This window comes from Capricornis sumatraensis, chromosome 2, assembly GCF_032405125.1.
Source record: "Capricornis sumatraensis isolate serow.1 chromosome 2, serow.2, whole genome shotgun sequence".
NCBI lineage: Eukaryota > Metazoa > Chordata > Mammalia > Artiodactyla > Bovidae > Capricornis > Capricornis sumatraensis.
The window spans coordinates 155,540,071-155,557,632 of NC_091070.1; the positions used below are offsets into that span (position 1 = coordinate 155,540,071).

A 17,562-nucleotide genomic window follows, 5' to 3' on the forward strand; every position below is an offset into this window, starting at 1 on the left:
ATTAGAAACAATGGGTAAAGGTAGTGGTAGGAAAACTTTTAACACAGGAAAAGAGAAATTCCTTAAAAATTTGAGTTATCTAAAAATTAAATGGTTTACCTTTAAAATGTAATAAAATCCCTTGTCTCCATAAGCATTTATATAGAAACTAGATTATAAACTATTAAAGATACTAAATAAGAAATTCTTGCACATTAAAGCACGTTGTCCAGGACACTGAAATACCCATTCACTCAGTCGGTGAATTTGTAGTAATACTATAAAGTCTAATACTGTTTCCACGGAAAACTACATCTTGAGTTTTAAAAGAATTTTAAGAACATAAGAAATAACACACTGGTGGAGTTCCCTGACAGTTCAGTGGTTAAGAATCCGCTTATCAATCAATGCAAAGGACATAGGTTCAATCCCTGATCCGGGAAGATTCTACATGCCACAGGGAAAATAAGCCCTGTGTGCCGCAACTACCTGAACCTGTGCTCCACAAGAAGACCATACACCAAGTCAAAGAGTGGCTAGCCCTCACTTGCTGCAGCTACAGAAAGCCCGCACCCAACAACAAAGACCCGGCACAGCCAATCAATAAATAAAATTTAAAAAAAGAAAGAAAGAACACAATGGTTAAGAGTCTGGGCTCTTGAGGTCAGAATGTCTGAGTTAAAATCCTGTGACTGTTACTTATTGGTGTGATCTTAATCAGATACTTAATATCTGTTATAATTACCTAACCACAAATTGGGTGTTATTGTGAAGATAAATCCTGAATAGTGCTTAGGCTAAACTGTAGGGCTCAATAAAATTACATGTCAGGGCTCAGTTAAGCAGCCGAAATTTCTGCCATCTAATCTCCAAAGGAACTCACAAATTTTGTAATATAACCTCATTTTACAAATAAAAAAGCATACTCAGAGAGGCTAAGTAATTTTGAAAAGTCACAAGTATATGCCAAGTCAGAAATTCAACTTTAGAAATGTCTTGTCTTATAAAGCCCACTTTTTACTCATTTAGAGGTTAGGAAAACACTGTGCTATATTCTTTAGATCTCAGCTGTTTTCTCTTTCAACCTGCTACTTTCTCTAGTTTATTTCCAATTTTTTTTAAACTTTTATACAATCTTTAAAGGTTACTTTCCATTTATAGTTATTACAAAATATACAATACTAGCGTTGTATTGTACATCCTTGAGTTTAGCTTACCCTCAACAGTTTGTACCTCACTCTCCCACACCTATACTGCCCTCCCCCTACTTTTCTCTCCTCACTGGTAACCACTAGGCTGTTCTCTGTTATCAACAACTTTGCTTATTTTATGTTATATTCATTTGTCTTACTTTTTAAATTCCACAGATAAGCAGTATCATATAGTATTTATCTTTCTGATTTATTTCACTTAGCACAATGTCCTCCAAATCCATCCATGTGACTACAATGGCAAAACTCTGTTCTTTTTTATGGCTGAGTAGTATTCCATTATATATATACACACACATATACACACCACAGCTTCTTTATCCATTCATCAGTGAATGGACACTTAGGTCGTTTCCATACTTTGGCTGTTATAAACAATGCTGCTATGAACATTGGGGTGCATGCAGTTTTTTGAATTGGTGGTTTGGGTTTTTTTTTTTGGATATATACCCAGGAGTGGAATTACTGAGTCATATTATTTCTGAGAAATCTCCATACTTTTTCCACAGTGGTTCCACCAATTTACACTCCCATCAACAGTGTACAAGGATTCCCTTTTCTCCGTCTCCTTGCAGACATTTGTTTTTTTATATGCTTTTTGATGATAGCCATTCTGAGAGATGTGAGGTGATACCTCTTTGTGGTTCTGATTTGCATCCCCCTAATGATTAGCAATAATGAGGATCTTTTCATGTGCCTGTTGGCCATCTGCATTTCTTCTTTGGCAAAGTGTCTATTCATTTCTTAGGGCTATTTTAAAAATTTAAAAAAGCATTGAGTTGTATGAGCTGTTTACATATGTTGGATATTAATCCTTTATTAGTTGTATCATTTGAAAACATTTTCTCCCATTCAATACATTGTCTTTTTGTTTTGTCAATGGTTTCCTCTGCTATGCAAAAGCTTTTTAGTTAGATCTCATCGTTTATTTTTGCTGTTATTTCCTTTACTTTAGAAGAGGGTTCCAAAAAAGAATCACCGTGATTTATGTCAGAGTGTTCTGCCTGTTTTCTTGTTGGAAGTTTAACATTTTTGGGTTTAAATAGGCCTTTAATCCATTCGGAATTTATTTTTGTACATGATGACAGACAATGTTCTAATTTCGTTCTTTTATATGCAGCTGTCCAGTTTCTCCAGCACCACTTGCTGAAAAGAATGTCTTTTCTCCATTGTATATTCTTGCCTCCTTTGTCATAGATTAATTGACCATAAGAATATGGGTTTATTTCTGGGCTTTCTATCCTATTCCCTTGATTTTGTGCCAGTACCATACTGCTTTGATAACTGTAGCTTTGCAGTATAGTCTGAAGTCAAGGAGCTTGATTCCTACAGCTCTGTTCTTTGTCAGATTGTTGTGGCTATTCAGGGACTTTTGTGTTTCTATGTAAATTCTAAAATTGTTTTAGTTCTGTGAGAAATGTTATTGGTTATTTTCATAGAGATTGCACTGCATCTGTAGATTACCTTGGGTAATATGGTCATTTTAATAATAGTGACTCTTCCAATTCAAGAACAGGGTGTATCTTTCCATCTGTGTCATCTTCAATTTCTTTCATCAGAATCTTATAGTTTTTGGAATACAGGTCTTTTGCGTCCTTAGTTATTTTATTCTTTTTGACACAATGGTAAATGGGATTGTTTCCTTATCTTTCTGATTGTTCACTGTGAATGTATAGAAATGCAATAGATCTCTGTATATTAACTGTGTATCCTGCAAATTTGCAGAATTCATCAAAGAGCATCTTTAGGTGGCATCTTTAGGATTTCCTATGTATAGCACAATGTCATCTGGAAACCGTGAGTTTTACTTCTTCCTTTCCAATTTGTACTTTTTTTTTTTTCTCCCTCTGATTGCTCTGGCTGCTGCTACTGCTGCTGGTAAGTCGCTTCAGTCGTGTCCAACTCTGTACTAAATGATGTTAAATAAAAGCAGTGAGAATCTTATTTCTGATCTTGGAGGAAATGCTTTCTACTTTTCACCACTGAGTATGAGGTTAGCTCTGGGACTGCCATATATAGCCTTTGCTATGTTTAAGTATGTTCTCTCTATCCTCATTTTCTTGAGAATTTTTATCATAAAAGGATGTTGAATTTTAATAAAAGTTTTTTCTGTATCCATTGAGATGATCAGTTTTTTCCTCAATTTGTTAATGTTGTGCATCACACTGATTGACTTGTGTATAGTGAAAAACCCTTGCATCCCTGGGCTAAATCCCACTTAATCATTGTGTATGATTCTTTCAATGTACTGCTGGATATGGTTTGCTAGTATTTTATCGAGGATTTTAGTGTCTATGTTCATCAGTGATATTGGCCTGTAATTGTCTTTTTGTGTGTGTGATATCTTTGGAGAACATTCTAGGAAATTATAATTCCAAAAAAATAACTCTAGAAGAGATAACAATTAGTTATAAAAAGTCACAGTGCTACAAAACACCTCAAATAAATTAGCAAGGAGATATTTGAAGTCTTTAAGTACCTGACAAGGTAGGTTGACTAACTTAATACTCCACGTGTAATCTCCTTCTTTCATGCTTATACTAAGAGGAAGCTTAAGGGGAAAATAAAAACAAAACAGCAAGATTTCTCAGACTTACTTGCACTTGGGGCCTAGGGAGGGAGGCAGTGGATTCACGGTGCATGTGACAGAAATCCAGGACAGATATAAGTGGACATTTGTACCTCTGTGCTTCTGAGAATGGTCTTGCTTTTCTGAACAAAAGGACCTATTGGGTGCTCATCATCCTAGTGAAGTAAAGCTTGGATTTTAATAAGAGTTCAAGAAAAGGCCTAAGGACTCTTACAAAGTAGTCAGTTAGATCAGGGAAAACATGATTAAAGACAGGAACCTCAAAAGTTGTCATCCATAACAGCTGAATTTGTTGATTTGCCTTTGGCATGGGGTGACTGGGGGGAAGGGAAATGGATATTCTTTAAAAAAAAAAAAAATTCCTATTGCTCTCATACAGGTTTGACGCAGGAAACCATACTATCTATGTGATCCTGCCAAAACTAAGCATGAATTTTAATTGGCCTCAGATTAACAATGCTTTCAGGCACGTTATAGAAACAAATCCAAATCCTTCTTGAAAGAAGGCATTTTAAATCCAGGCACTAAAATAATTCCCATAGATAAAGTTCCAGTGAAAACGTACAATAATTAGAAATCACAAAGTACAGGCAGAAAAAGAAACTCACCATAAGTGAGAAAAAAAACTAGGAGTAGCATAGCAAAGATTTCATTTGTTGTCATTATGTTGCACAAAATGTGAAAAAGTATATTTTATAGGTAAAGTTAAACTAAAAAGGTATCAAAAGAATGACTAAAGCAAGAGACTGTCAAAGATTAACAAAACTAAGCATGAATTGTAGTAGTAAAGAAATATACATATATAGATAGGTAGACAGACAGCAGAATTAGAAATATAATATACATGGTCAAGAGCAAACTGGACACGCAGAAAGAAATTATTGGAGAAATGGACAAAGACTCGAAGAAATTACTATTTGTCTAATTGGAGCACCAAAATGAAACAGAAGAGAGAATACAGGAGGAGCAATATTGAAGACAGGGGCTAAGCACTTCTCATAATCAATGAAACACACAAATCTCAGATTCAGGAACCCAACAAATCCCAAGCAGATCAAATGAAAAGAAACCTATACCATTATACAGAACACTGTAGACAAATAGCTTGTTAAAAACAGCTAGGGAGAAAGGGAAGAATATCAGCAAAGTTTAAGTATTAGACTGGCAGCTGCCTATTCAACAACAGGGCAATCCAGAAGACATAAAATAACAGTTTACAGCTATTGATAGAAATTAAATGCCAACCTAAAATGATATACCAGAGAAAATATCTTTCTAAAGTCTATACCTTTAAGAAGAAAAAGAAATGAAGGAAGGTCTGAGAAGCATGAAGAAATGATGTACAAGGAAAATAAATGTAAACCAACAATGACTATATAAAATAAAAATCTGATTTATGGAATTGAAGATACAATGATAGAACTAGAATATGAACAATGATAGCACATAAGTGGAGTTAAGTAGACTGAAATTATTCTAAATTTCTTACATGGTATGGAAAGAAGGTATACCATTAACAGTCTAGTTGACAAACAGAAACCACACTAGATATTTCAAACAAAGGGAATTTAACACAGGGAAATGGTTACAGCATAAACATTCAGGTACTGTGCAAAGGATTTGAGAAAAAAATTCCTTTTCTCAAATAGCTTAGAAGATACAGTCTATATACTTACATAAAGGGGTATGTGTGTCCATTTCTAAATAGTATATGTGTGAATACATTAACATTTTCAAGTATACTGAAGAATTCAAAGAATTGTGTAGTGAGCACCCATATTCCCACCACCTAGACTCTGCCAATACACACACACATACAAACACACAAACACCCCACACACATGTGAAGATTTTTTTAAAAGAGAGAGAGAAAGCAAATATAAATAGTAGGAAAGATGGGAAAATTAGATTTGGGAGGAACAGCATCAGATTTGAAGTAAGAGACAGAGCCCAGATTATATGAAGGGTATCTGTAATGCTACAAATTTGTACTCTATTCTATAAAGAATGGAAAGTCATTGAGAGGTTTAAAGCAAGAAAGCAACAGGATCAAAACTGAATACTACGTAAAAATTATTGGTAGAACTGTTTAGGTTGGATTAAACCTGAACTTGGAGGCTTTAGCAGTGAGGATTGAGAATACAAATTCGAGACCTATGTCAGAGGTAGAATCTACGGGCTTGGTGAACTGACTTACACTGAAGACTGGAAGTAAAAAAGAGAGAAAGAAATCTATAGTAAACGTCAGATTTCATTTATAGATTTGTAATTATCCAAATGGTAATAAGGTTATAAATTCTCAGATGAAGCCCAGAAAAATCCATCTTGGTTTGAAATACTACTCTAGAAGTTAGTAGAAAATACGACATGGTTAAAACCTCCTTGTTGCTGTTCAGCTGACAAATTGAGTCCAATCTTTGCGACCCCATGGATAGCAGCACACCAAGCCACTCTGTCCACCACTATCTCCCTGAGTGTGCTCAAACTCATGTCCATTGAGTCAGTGATGCCATCCAACATTATCAATTTAAGTAATTTATAACTAGTACAACCTTTAATTGAACTTTCTTAGTATTTTACAAAAACAGCATGGATAGGATTGTGGGTTACAGGTCAGACCCTATAAAACTCTTAAGAGAAAAACAAAGGTACAACACACTTTGACATAAGTTGCAGCAACATCTTTTTAAATATACCTTTTAGAGTAACAAAAATAAAAATAGACAAATGGGACCTAACTAAACTTAAAATCTTTTGCACAGCAAGTTCAGTTCAGTTCAGTTGCTCAGTCATGTCTCATTCTTTGCAACCCCATGGACTGCAGCATGCCAGGCCTCCCTGTCCATCACCAACTCAGTTTAATAAAACTCATGTCCGTTGAGTCAGTGATGCCATCCAACCATCTCATCCTTCATCATCCCCTTCTCCTCCCACCTTCAATCTTTGCCAGCATCATGGTCTTTTCAAATGAGTCAGTTCTTTGCATCAGGTGGCCAAAGTATTGGAGTTTTAGCTTCAACATCGGTCCTTCCAACAAATATTCAGGACTGATTTCCTTTAGAATGGACTGGCTGGATCTCCTTGCAATCCAAAGGATTCTCAAGAGTCTACTCCAACACTGCAGTTCAAAAGCATCAATTCTTCAGCACTCAGCTTTCTTTACAGTCCAACACTCATATCCATACATGACCACTGGAAAAACCATAGCCTTGACTAGACAGACCTTTGTCAGCAAAGTAATGTCTCTGCTTTTTAATATCCTGTCTAGGTTGCTCATAACTTTTCTTCCAAGGAGTAAGCGTCTTTTAATTTCATGGCTGCAATCACCATCTACAGTAATTTTGGAGCACAGAAAAATAAAGTCTGACACTATTTCCACTGTTTCCCCATCTACTTCCCATGAAGTGGATGGGACCAGATGCCATGATCTTAGTTTTCTGAATGTTGACCTTTAAGCCAACTTTTCACTCTCCTCTTTCACTTTCATCAAGAGACTCTTTAGTTCTTTCTTCTGCCATAAGGGTGGTGTCATCTGCATATCTGAGGTTATTGATATTTCTGCCGGCAATCTTGATTCCAGATTGTGCTTCTTCCAGCACAGCATTTCTCATGATGTACTCTGCATAGAAGTTAAATAAGCAGGGTGACAATATACAGCCTTGACACACTCATTTTCCTATTTGGAAGCAGTCTGTTGTTCCATGTCCAGTTCTAACTGTTGCTTCCTGAACTGCATTCAGATTTCTCAAGAGGCAGGTCAGGTGGTCTGGTATTCCCATATCTTTCAGAATTTTCCAGTTTGTGGTGATCCACACAGTCAAAGGCTTTGGCATAGTCAAGAAAGCAGAAATAGATGTTTTTCTGGAACTCTCTTGCTTTTTCAATGATCCAACGGATGTTGGCAATTTTATCTCTGGTTCCTCTGCCTTTTCTAAAACCAGCTTGAACATCTGGAAGTTCACGGTTCATGTACTGTTGTTGCCTGGCTTGGAGAATTTTGAGCACAGCAAAGGAAGCCATAAATAAGAAGAAAAGATAACCCTCAGAATGGAAGAAAATAGATGCAAACAAACCAACTGACAAAGGACTGATCTCCAAAATATAGAAGCAGCTCATGCAGGTCAATTTCCAAAAAACAAACAACCCAATCAAAAAATGGGCGGAAGACCTAGACATTTCTCCAAAGAAGACAAAGATACAGATGGCTAACACATGAAAAGATGCTCAACATCATTCATTATTAGAGAAATGGAAATCAAAACTACAATGAGGTATATCACCTGACACTGGTCAGAATGGCCATCATTAAAAAAATCTACAAACAATAAATGCTGGAGAGAGTATGGAGAGAAGGAACCCTCTTACACTATTGGTGAGAATGTAAACTGATACAGCCACTATGGAGAACAGTATGGAAAGTCCTCAAAAACTAAAAACAAGAGGAACCACATGATCTAGCAATCCCACTCCTGGGCATATACCCAGAGAAAACTATAATTCCAAAAGATACATTAACCCCAGCGCTCACTGAAGTACTATTTACAATAGCCAGGACATGGAAGTAACCTAAATGTCCATCAACAGAGGAACGGATAAAGAAGATATGGTACATACATACAATAGAATATTACTCGGCCATTTAAAGAGAAAAGACTGTGTCATTTGCAGAGATGTACATGGAACCTCAGACTGTCATACAGAGTGAAGTAAGTCAGAAAGAAAACTAATGTTAACACGTATGTGTGGAATCTTATTTGCAAAGCAGAAAAAAGACACAGATGTATAAAAAAATTAACGTATAAGAAGGGGAAGTGGGGGAGTGTTATGCATTGGGAAATTGGGATTGACAGGTACACATTACTATGTATAAAATATATAAGTAATGAGAACCTACTGTATAGCACAGGGAACTCTACTTGGTGTTCTGTGATGACCTAACTAGAAGGGAAATCCAAAAAAAGGAGTATATATGTATGGCTGATTTAGTTTGCTGTATAGCAGAAAATGACACAGCAGTGTAAAGCAACAATACTCCAATTAAAAAAAAAAAACCTGTCTTCCCAAGTGACTGTACTGTTTTTGCATTCCTACCAGCAAAGGGTATAAGATTATCTGACCCAAAGCATTCGACCATAACATCTAACCCATCACTGTCTGTGACTATGCTATGCTGTCACAGGGAAAAACCCCAACAAACATGCCTGACTCTTTGCAACCCGATGAATCGCAGCACACCAGGCCTCCCTGTCCATCACTAACTACTCCCGGAGTTCACTCAAACTCATGTCCACGGAGTCAGTGATGCCTTACCAGCCATCTCATCCTCTGTCATCCCGTTCTCCTCCTGCCCTCAATCCCTCCCAGCATCAGAGTCTTTTTCTAATGAGTCAACTCTTCACAAGAGATAGCCAAAGTATTGGAGTTTCAGCTTTAGCATCAGTCCTTCCAATGAACACCCAGGACTGAGCTCCTTTAAAATGGACTGATTGGATCTCCTTGCAGTCCAAGGGACTCTCAAGAGTCTTCTCCAACACCACAGTTCAAAAGCATCAATTCTTTGGTGCTCAGCTTTCTTTATAGTCCAACTCTCACATCCACACATGACCACAGGAAAAACCACAGCCTTGACTAGACGAACCTTTGTTGGCAAAGTAATGTCTCTGCTTTTGAATATGCTATCTAGGTTGGTCATAAATTTCCTTCCAAGGAGTAAGCGTCTTTTAATTTTATGGCTGCAATCACCATCTGCAGTGATTTTGGAGCCCAAAAAATAAAGTCTGACACTGTTTCCACTGTTTCCCCATCTATTTCCCATGAAGTGATGGGACCAGATGCCATGATCTTTGTTTTCTGAATGTTGAGCTTTCAGCCAACTTTTTCACTCTCCTCTTTTACTTTCATCAAGAGGCTTTTTAGCTCCTCTTCACTTTCTGCCATAAGGGTGGTGTCATCTGCATATCTGAGGTGATTGATATTTCACTTGACAGTCTTGATTCCAGCTTGTGCTTCTTCCAGCCCAGCATTTCTCATGATGTATTCTGCATGTAAGTTAAATAAGCAGGGTGACAATATACAGCCTTGATGTACTCCTTTTCCTATTTGGAGCCAGTCTGTTGTTCCATGTCCAGTTCTAACTGTTGCTTCCTGACCTGCACATAGGTTTCTCAAGAAGCAGGTCAGGTGGTCTGGTATGCCCCATCTCTTTCAGAATTTTCCACAGTTTATTGTGATCCACACAGTCAAAGGCTTTGGCATAGTCAAGAAAGCAGAAATAGATGTTTTTCTGGAACTCTCTTGCTTTTTCCATGATCCAGCAGACATTGGCAATTTGATCTCTCGTTCCTCTGCCTTTTCTAAAACCAGCTTGAACATCTGGAAGTTCACGGTTCACATATTGCTGAAGCCTGGCTTGAAGAATTTTGACCATTACATTACTAGCGTGTGAGATGAGTGCAATTGTGTGGTAGTTTGAGCATTCTTTGGCATTTCCCTTCTTTGGGATTGGAATGAAAACTGACATTTTCCAGTCCTGAAGCCACTGCTGAGTTTTCCAAATTTGCTGGCATATTGAGTGCAGCACTTTTGCAGCATCATCTTTCAGGATTTGAAATAGCTCAACTGGAATTCCATCACCTCCACTAGCTTTGTTTGTAGTGATGCTTTTTAATTAAGCAGAAATACCAGAAACAGAAAAAGGAGAAGAAAATGTATGAAAGCCAGAAAGTTTCATAATTTGATGAAAACCATTAATCCACACACCTAAGAAGCCCCAGATAAATACAAAGAAATTCACACCTAAGCTCATTGTAGTCAAAGCATTAAAAACTGAAAACAAAGAGGAAAATCTTGAAAGCAGCAAGAGGAAAAAGACTCACTACATACAGAGCAATAACTATGAACATCAGACTCCTCATATGAAAGGATACAGGACCACCAGAAGTGGGATGACACAGCCAACGTCCTAGATGGAAAAACCGGTAACCAACAATTCTATAGCCAGCAAAACTATCCTTCAAAAAGGAAGGTGAAATAATTCCCACTTAAACAAAGATAGCGGGAATTTATTGCTATCTGATCTTTCTTACAAGAAATATTAAAAGTTTTTCAGATTGAGAAGAAATGGCACCAGCCAGTAACTTAAATCCACATGAAGAAATAAAATGCTCTAGAAAAGTTAAATACCTACATAAAGATGTTTATATAAAAGTTTTATGTGAATGTTCGTATCAGCAGTATCATAATAATAATAATAATAAAAGGTCAACTATGGAAACAACCCAGATGTCTCATCAACTGGTGAATAACTAAGGAAAACATAGTATATTCATATAATGGAATACTATTCAGCACTAAAAAGGAATGAAGTACTGAGAAGGCCCAGAGCTAATCTATAAAAGCCAGAAACTGAGCTCCAACTGTGAAAACAAAACTGACGACTGAAGCTTGGAGTCAAAACATAGGGAAAAAATCTCTAAGAAATGACAGAACCACTGTGCTGTGCTGTGTTTAGTCATGTCGGACTCTTTGCTATCACATGGATTGTAGCCTGCCAGGCTCCTCTGTCCATGGGGATTCTCCAGTCAAGAATATTGGAGCTGGTTGCTATGCCCTTCTCCAGGGAATCTTCCCAGCCCAGGGATCAAACCCAGATGTCCCGCATTGCAGGTGGATTCTTTACTGGCTGAACCACCAGGGAAGCTGGATAGAATCACTCAGTAGCTATAAATCCTTCTGAGCTCTGAGGGTGATCTGACATGTGGCAGAAACATCTAGACTACACCCTGGCCAACTCACATAGCAGATGGGAAAATGGGGCTTTTTTAGCAACAAATCCAATGCAACTTAAGATTCAGGGAGAAGCACAAAGCTGAGTTTGACAGTCTTTGATCAATCTGCAGCTCAAAGACTGCTTTTTAATATACAGACTTAAAAGATAACTCATTTTGATTATTCAACAAACAGGTAATGAGGACCTGCTTACTCTCAGGCATGATGTTAGGTGATACAGATATGAAATAAGCAAAACTTAGTTGATGATATTGAGATTAAGAAAAAAAGAAACAAGATTGTGGGCTGTAATTTTTCTTGTTTAAAATAAGCAACTTAGGCATTAAAATTTCATAACTGCATTCATCTGTTACATGACACCTTAATGTTCAAAAACTGCTTATTGCCTAACTCTTGGTAGAAAAGGCCTACATTCTGTACCTACAGCATGCACAATTCTTTCATAAATTCTGCTTAAGATGGTGCCATTTTTTCTTCTTTCCTCTTCCTAATTACAATAATATATATGGTCAATGACTACATACCAGTTAGACGGCTTAAAATAATACATTAACAATACCAAGTGCTGGAGAGGATGTGGAACAATTGTAACTCTCATATATTGCTGGTGAGAATGAAAAATAATATAGACACTCTGGAAAAATAATACAACCACTTTGGCAGTTTCTTATATTATCAAACATATTAATATATGATTTAGCAGTCACACACCTAAGTTTTTACCAAGGTGGACTGAAAACATGTTCAAACAAAAACCTGTTAATGGTCAGTTATAGCAGCTTTACTGATAACTGCCAAAAAATTTAAAAGAACGCTAAAGTTCCTGGTAGAAGAATGGATAAATAAACTGTGGTGCATCTATATGATAGACTACTACTCAGCAGTAAAAAAGAATAAACTGTTGCTAAACACAGTAACCTAGATGAATCTCACACAGAAATATGCTGAGTGAAAGAAGTCAGACTTAAAAGGTTATAAACTTTATGGCTGCATTTATATGATATTCTTGAAAAGCAAACTGTAAGTGACAGAGGACAGATCAGTGGTTGCCAGGGGATATGGAGTAGGAAGAGGGTGTGACTACAAAGGGATACTACTGCCCTTTTTCCTGATTGTGGAGGTATTTAGATGAACCTATCTGTGTATTAAAATTCACTGAATGAGGCACTCAGGAAGAATCCGTTTTACTGTGTATTAACTTTAAAAAATATATCATCAAGAATTCACATATTAGATGTCTATGAGTCAACTAATTTCATGATTTTAAGACAAGAAAATAAATCCAGAGGCATTAAAAGTGACTTGTTAATTAATGATTATAGTTACCAACCTAATGGCAATCCTTTCCTTAGGAGTTCACAACTTAATTCAACATATGCTTACCTCAAAATGAGAAATTCAATCAGAAATAAGGATTATGTAGAAATAGCATAATAAATCAAGCTACACATTTTAATAAACATAAAAGTCAACTATAATTTCTATGCCACATTTAGGTGGATAGGCCAATAATAAAAAAGAAATTTAAATTCTCACCTGTACTCATTTGAGAAAGACTTCATAAACTACATTCTAGTTACTAAGTTGGCTCCCTCGATACAGATACAGCTCAGAAACTGAGAAGTTTCCAAAGTTAATTCCAAAAAATTCCAGAGAATTTCCTGGCAGTCCGATAGTTAGGACTCTGTGCTTCCACTGCAGAGGCCATGGGTTCAATCCCTGCTTGGGGAACTAAGATAATGTATGCTATGCGCTTTGGCCAAAACAAACAAAACCACACACAAAATTCCAACACTATTAGTTCTATACTAAATCAATACTTCCTTTCTGAATATTCTACATATTAAAGAAAATATTCCCCACCTCAAATGGCAAAAAATCAATCTAAGCTTGTTGGGGTAGGAGAAAATGGAAATGGGAAGAGGGCAAGAGAAGGAAATAAGGTAAAAAAGAGGGATTTAAACTATACAAATTATTAGTTATACCTAATAAAATATGAGAAATATTCTTGTCCTCTTCTTTAGGGATAACATATAAGATTCGAAAGATTCAGAAAATCAGTTCTTTCTTAAATATTTAGAATTATAGTTATCAACTATGACCTAGATTACAAATCCACTTTACAGAGATCCAAAACTTTTTTCACAAAGTACAGTCAGCCTCATTTTACAATACATTTCTAATTTCCAAGTGGGAATAATAACAATACTCCATGAGACTATCCTGTAAGTATTATGGAAGGTGAACAGGAAGTCTATAGTACCATAAACATGAAGAGAACATAAAAAAATGCACTTTTGGCTACTCAAGAATAAACGAACACATATATTTCAGACATTAACAGTTTCAAATGATCATCTTCACATTATAATAAGCAATATTTCAGAGACTTTTATGGCTAACGTCTTAAACTTTATCTGATAAATGTCTTTATTTTACAAATTAGAAACTAATGGCTAAAGGAGTTAATTGTTGCAGAAGTGAGTTAAAAGCAGGTCTCCTAACTGCTTACATGGCAATCATATATACAATGCAAATTTATATTCTATCCTTCTTTCCTTGAATCATTCATTCTGCTCACATACCCTCAAGTCAACAGGAATTAGCCAAATACTTCTGCACATATTTATTAATCCACATACTTTAGAGAACTGAAAGCAAACACCAGGTCCTTCACTCTTTATGGCAGATCTAATCAAGTTAAATGATTTTGTCCACTTTAGTATATGATGTAAAACATAAAATTTCATGGCAATCTGACGTAAAATTAATGATCAACTACCTTAATCCTCTGTGCTTTTGTTGATTTTAATGCAGTCAAGTAAGTTATAAGAGAAAATGAAAACAAAGCAAAAAAAAAACAAAACTTATCACCAAGATGTGTGCATATGGCATTTGCAAAGAGAACTATTTTTTTAATACATTCAAATTTTAACCAACTTGTCAAGTTCACTGCAACAAACTTAAGCATTAAGAAGTAACAGTAGAAATGTTTCATAGAACATCTGCCCTATAATTATCTGATAAGTCAAATGAACAGCAAAGAAAGTTTCTGGAAATATTTATCCTAAAACTTTATTTATGGTTTTATTCCCCAAGTTATTAAATAAAATACCATGATAAATTATGGTTTGGTATCATTGTAACTATAAAAACTAATATAAGATTGTTATTTACTGGGATTTTTTTTGAGATATAATATTCACAACTAAACACCTACTATATTCCACTCTTTTATGATAAACCTTGAAAATACCTGAATAAAAACAATGGTCCTGTCCTCAAGGATCATACAGTTTAGTAAGTACTATTAAAATGTGCAGAAATAAATTGTAATACAACATAATACAACAATGAGTGGACAAAGCAGAGTAGAGAATAAAGAATCAGAGAAAGTCAAGGAAGGGTTCAGCAATATCCAAATTGAGTGTTGAGGTAGAATAGAAATCTGACAGAAGGTCTATAAGGTCATTTCTTCATATGAAACTCTAGGAAAGACAAGTCTAATCTAAAGTGATAGTAGGCAAACCAGTGGTTACCTAAACCCAGGGATGGGAATCAGAGACCGACGGGGACTATTATGTATACTATATGAGAACCACTGAAGTGATGGTCAGGATCCCTAGCTGTAGTGATGGTTACCTGGATATAGACATTTGTTAAAACACATCAAATCATATTCTTAAAATATGTGCGTTTTATCAGAAGTAATTTATATACTTCAGTAAAGTTGTTTTAAAAATGACTTGGGAAACCAAATGGGCTATCTCTGTGTAACAAAAACACTTTTATATTTCAATTAGAAGGGAGTTATTGGTATTCTGTGATTAGCAAAATGTTTTCTCTAAATGGAGTTTAAAGCTCCAGCACAGTTTCTTATTTTAGAACTCTCCTAAAGAAGTAATGGGCAAAGAATGTAGAGCTCGGCAGAGTTCCAGCAGAACAGGCTATTTCCAAGTTTATATGATATTGCTAAAAAAAGCATTTCATAATACAAATTTCCATTTATAATGTGATTATTGAACATGTGGATAAAAAAATACTAGACTGAAGAGTTCTTTAGCTAGTTTTGTAATTCTGGGCAAATTAATTTACATCTTTGGGATTATTTCAGCTCTTAAAAGAAGAAGACTGGTTTCTTTATGATTTCTTTTACTTTTAATATTTAATTATTCTTACATGATTAAAATCTCTACATTGAATCTCCAAATGAAACCCCTAAGGTAAGTCCCAGATGTTGAAAGGAATGTATTAAAACAAGTTCTATCAAGTACATGGAATATCAGAAATACAACATTTAAGACTGGCAATTTATGGATCTTAATCAAATTTATCTACTTTCTTCACTTTAATTTTACTTATATCATTTTTTCTTAGCTAATCACACAGGTTCTTCTAAAATTTCTATGGTGCTAGATACATCATTCTACATATACCACTCTGTCTTTGCAAATAAATAAACTAAGGATTATAGACATTAAATTACTAGTTTACAATATTTTCTTTGCAAAGATAAAACTATTAGATCAAATGTGTCTTATATGATTTATTAAGTAAAAAGGTTTAGGAAGAATGTATAAATATAAATGGATGAACAGTGATACAGACTTTTTTTCTGTAAGGATATACAACAAAAAAGCAATACTACCTTTAGGGAGAGGGCCTAGACTGGATAGAGGTCATTTTTCTATTTTTACTTTCTGTACCATTTGAAAAATTTCCAACATGAACATCTGTTAATTCTATTGTTTAGAAATTATGATCTTAAGCTGGACTTATAGGTTGTATTTTCCTTTCATTTTCTATACTGAAGGAAAAAAAATAATGTTTGGCTTTTTTAATGTTTTTCTTCTTTTTTAAACAAAATGCCTGGTAGTGTAAGCTGTTAATTCAGTCACTTAGAGCACAAAGAACAGAGGTCACAGGTTTGAACAACGACATTTGCAAAAAAATAAAAATATCCCTTGGTCATACAGTGCATTTCATCTGGCAAACTCGTGCTGCTGATCACAAGAATGAATCAGGTAAGAGCATGTGGCTGATCCAATACAAAACACAAATATGGAAAATAAGTAATGTCTTAGTGACAGAGAGTAAGAGAATAGACAGCAGAATTACTCATCTCTAAGTAAATATTTTAATCTTCACATCCATCAACTCAATGCACTTCTGAATAAAATATAAATAAGACCTTAACTGTAGGAGAAAATATAGCCCCTGTACTTTCGTTAAGGCTAAAGACTATATATGGCAAAAATCTTACTATTTGTAAAATAACACATTCTTGTTAGTACACTATATAAACATCAAATAAAATACCTGTAACATCTTCTGGATCTGATACAACAATATGTGCATTTAGTTCCTGTAGCTTGTGATGTAATTCTTCTAATTTTTTATTTGATTTTTTCAAAATGTTGTCCACATAAGCCAAACTTTTTTTATCTGTTGTGACTTTTCTCAGATTTTCCGCTCCTTCTTTGATTTTCAGTTCTTTCCTTATTTCTCTCTTAATTCGATCCTTGATATCATCCAATTTCTGTTGCACCACTGTATCTGAAAAGTCTAATTTTTGAACAGCACTCACATTCTCAGAAAAAGGAAGACTTCGGGAATCGCTCTACAAAAAAAAACAAACACACAAATGTGGGAGTTTAGAAAAAGTTATTTGCTCAGTAAAATATTCAGTATAAGAATAAAACTGTACTAAAGGCAATACTTCAAAATCTCTGCCCACTCACTAAATAGCATTACCTGACAAATTTACATTAAAATAAACACATTTGCACATAAAGCCATCTTTGGGCTTTAAAAACAGTGGATGTTTGATATTCCACAAGCCCAAATTAGATTCCAGCAGCACCTACCCAGTGAATGTTGAGCAAGTTATTTAACCTTTCAAATACTCAGTTTAATTGCCTGCAACATCTAAATATTAGGCAGTTTTCAGAGGTAACATGGTAATTTAAAATATCATATGTGAAATTTCAAATA

The 17,562-nt window shown here is 35.3% G+C and overlaps 1 protein-coding gene across 3 annotated transcripts in view; it reads right to left on the reverse strand.

The window, feature by feature from the left end:
* Positions 1-17,118, reverse strand: part of PKN2 (protein kinase N2) — a 93,026-nt gene extending 75,908 nt beyond the window's left edge. For 2 of the 3 annotated variants that reach the window (XM_068965054.1, XM_068965055.1), the window contains exon 1: positions 16,888-17,118. The gene's annotated coding sequence lies outside the window, so the exon portion shown is untranslated. The remainder of the gene's footprint in view (positions 1-16,887) is intronic. The other variant, XM_068965053.1, reaches the window with a different exon arrangement.
* Positions 17,119-17,562: the final 444 nt, after the last annotated feature.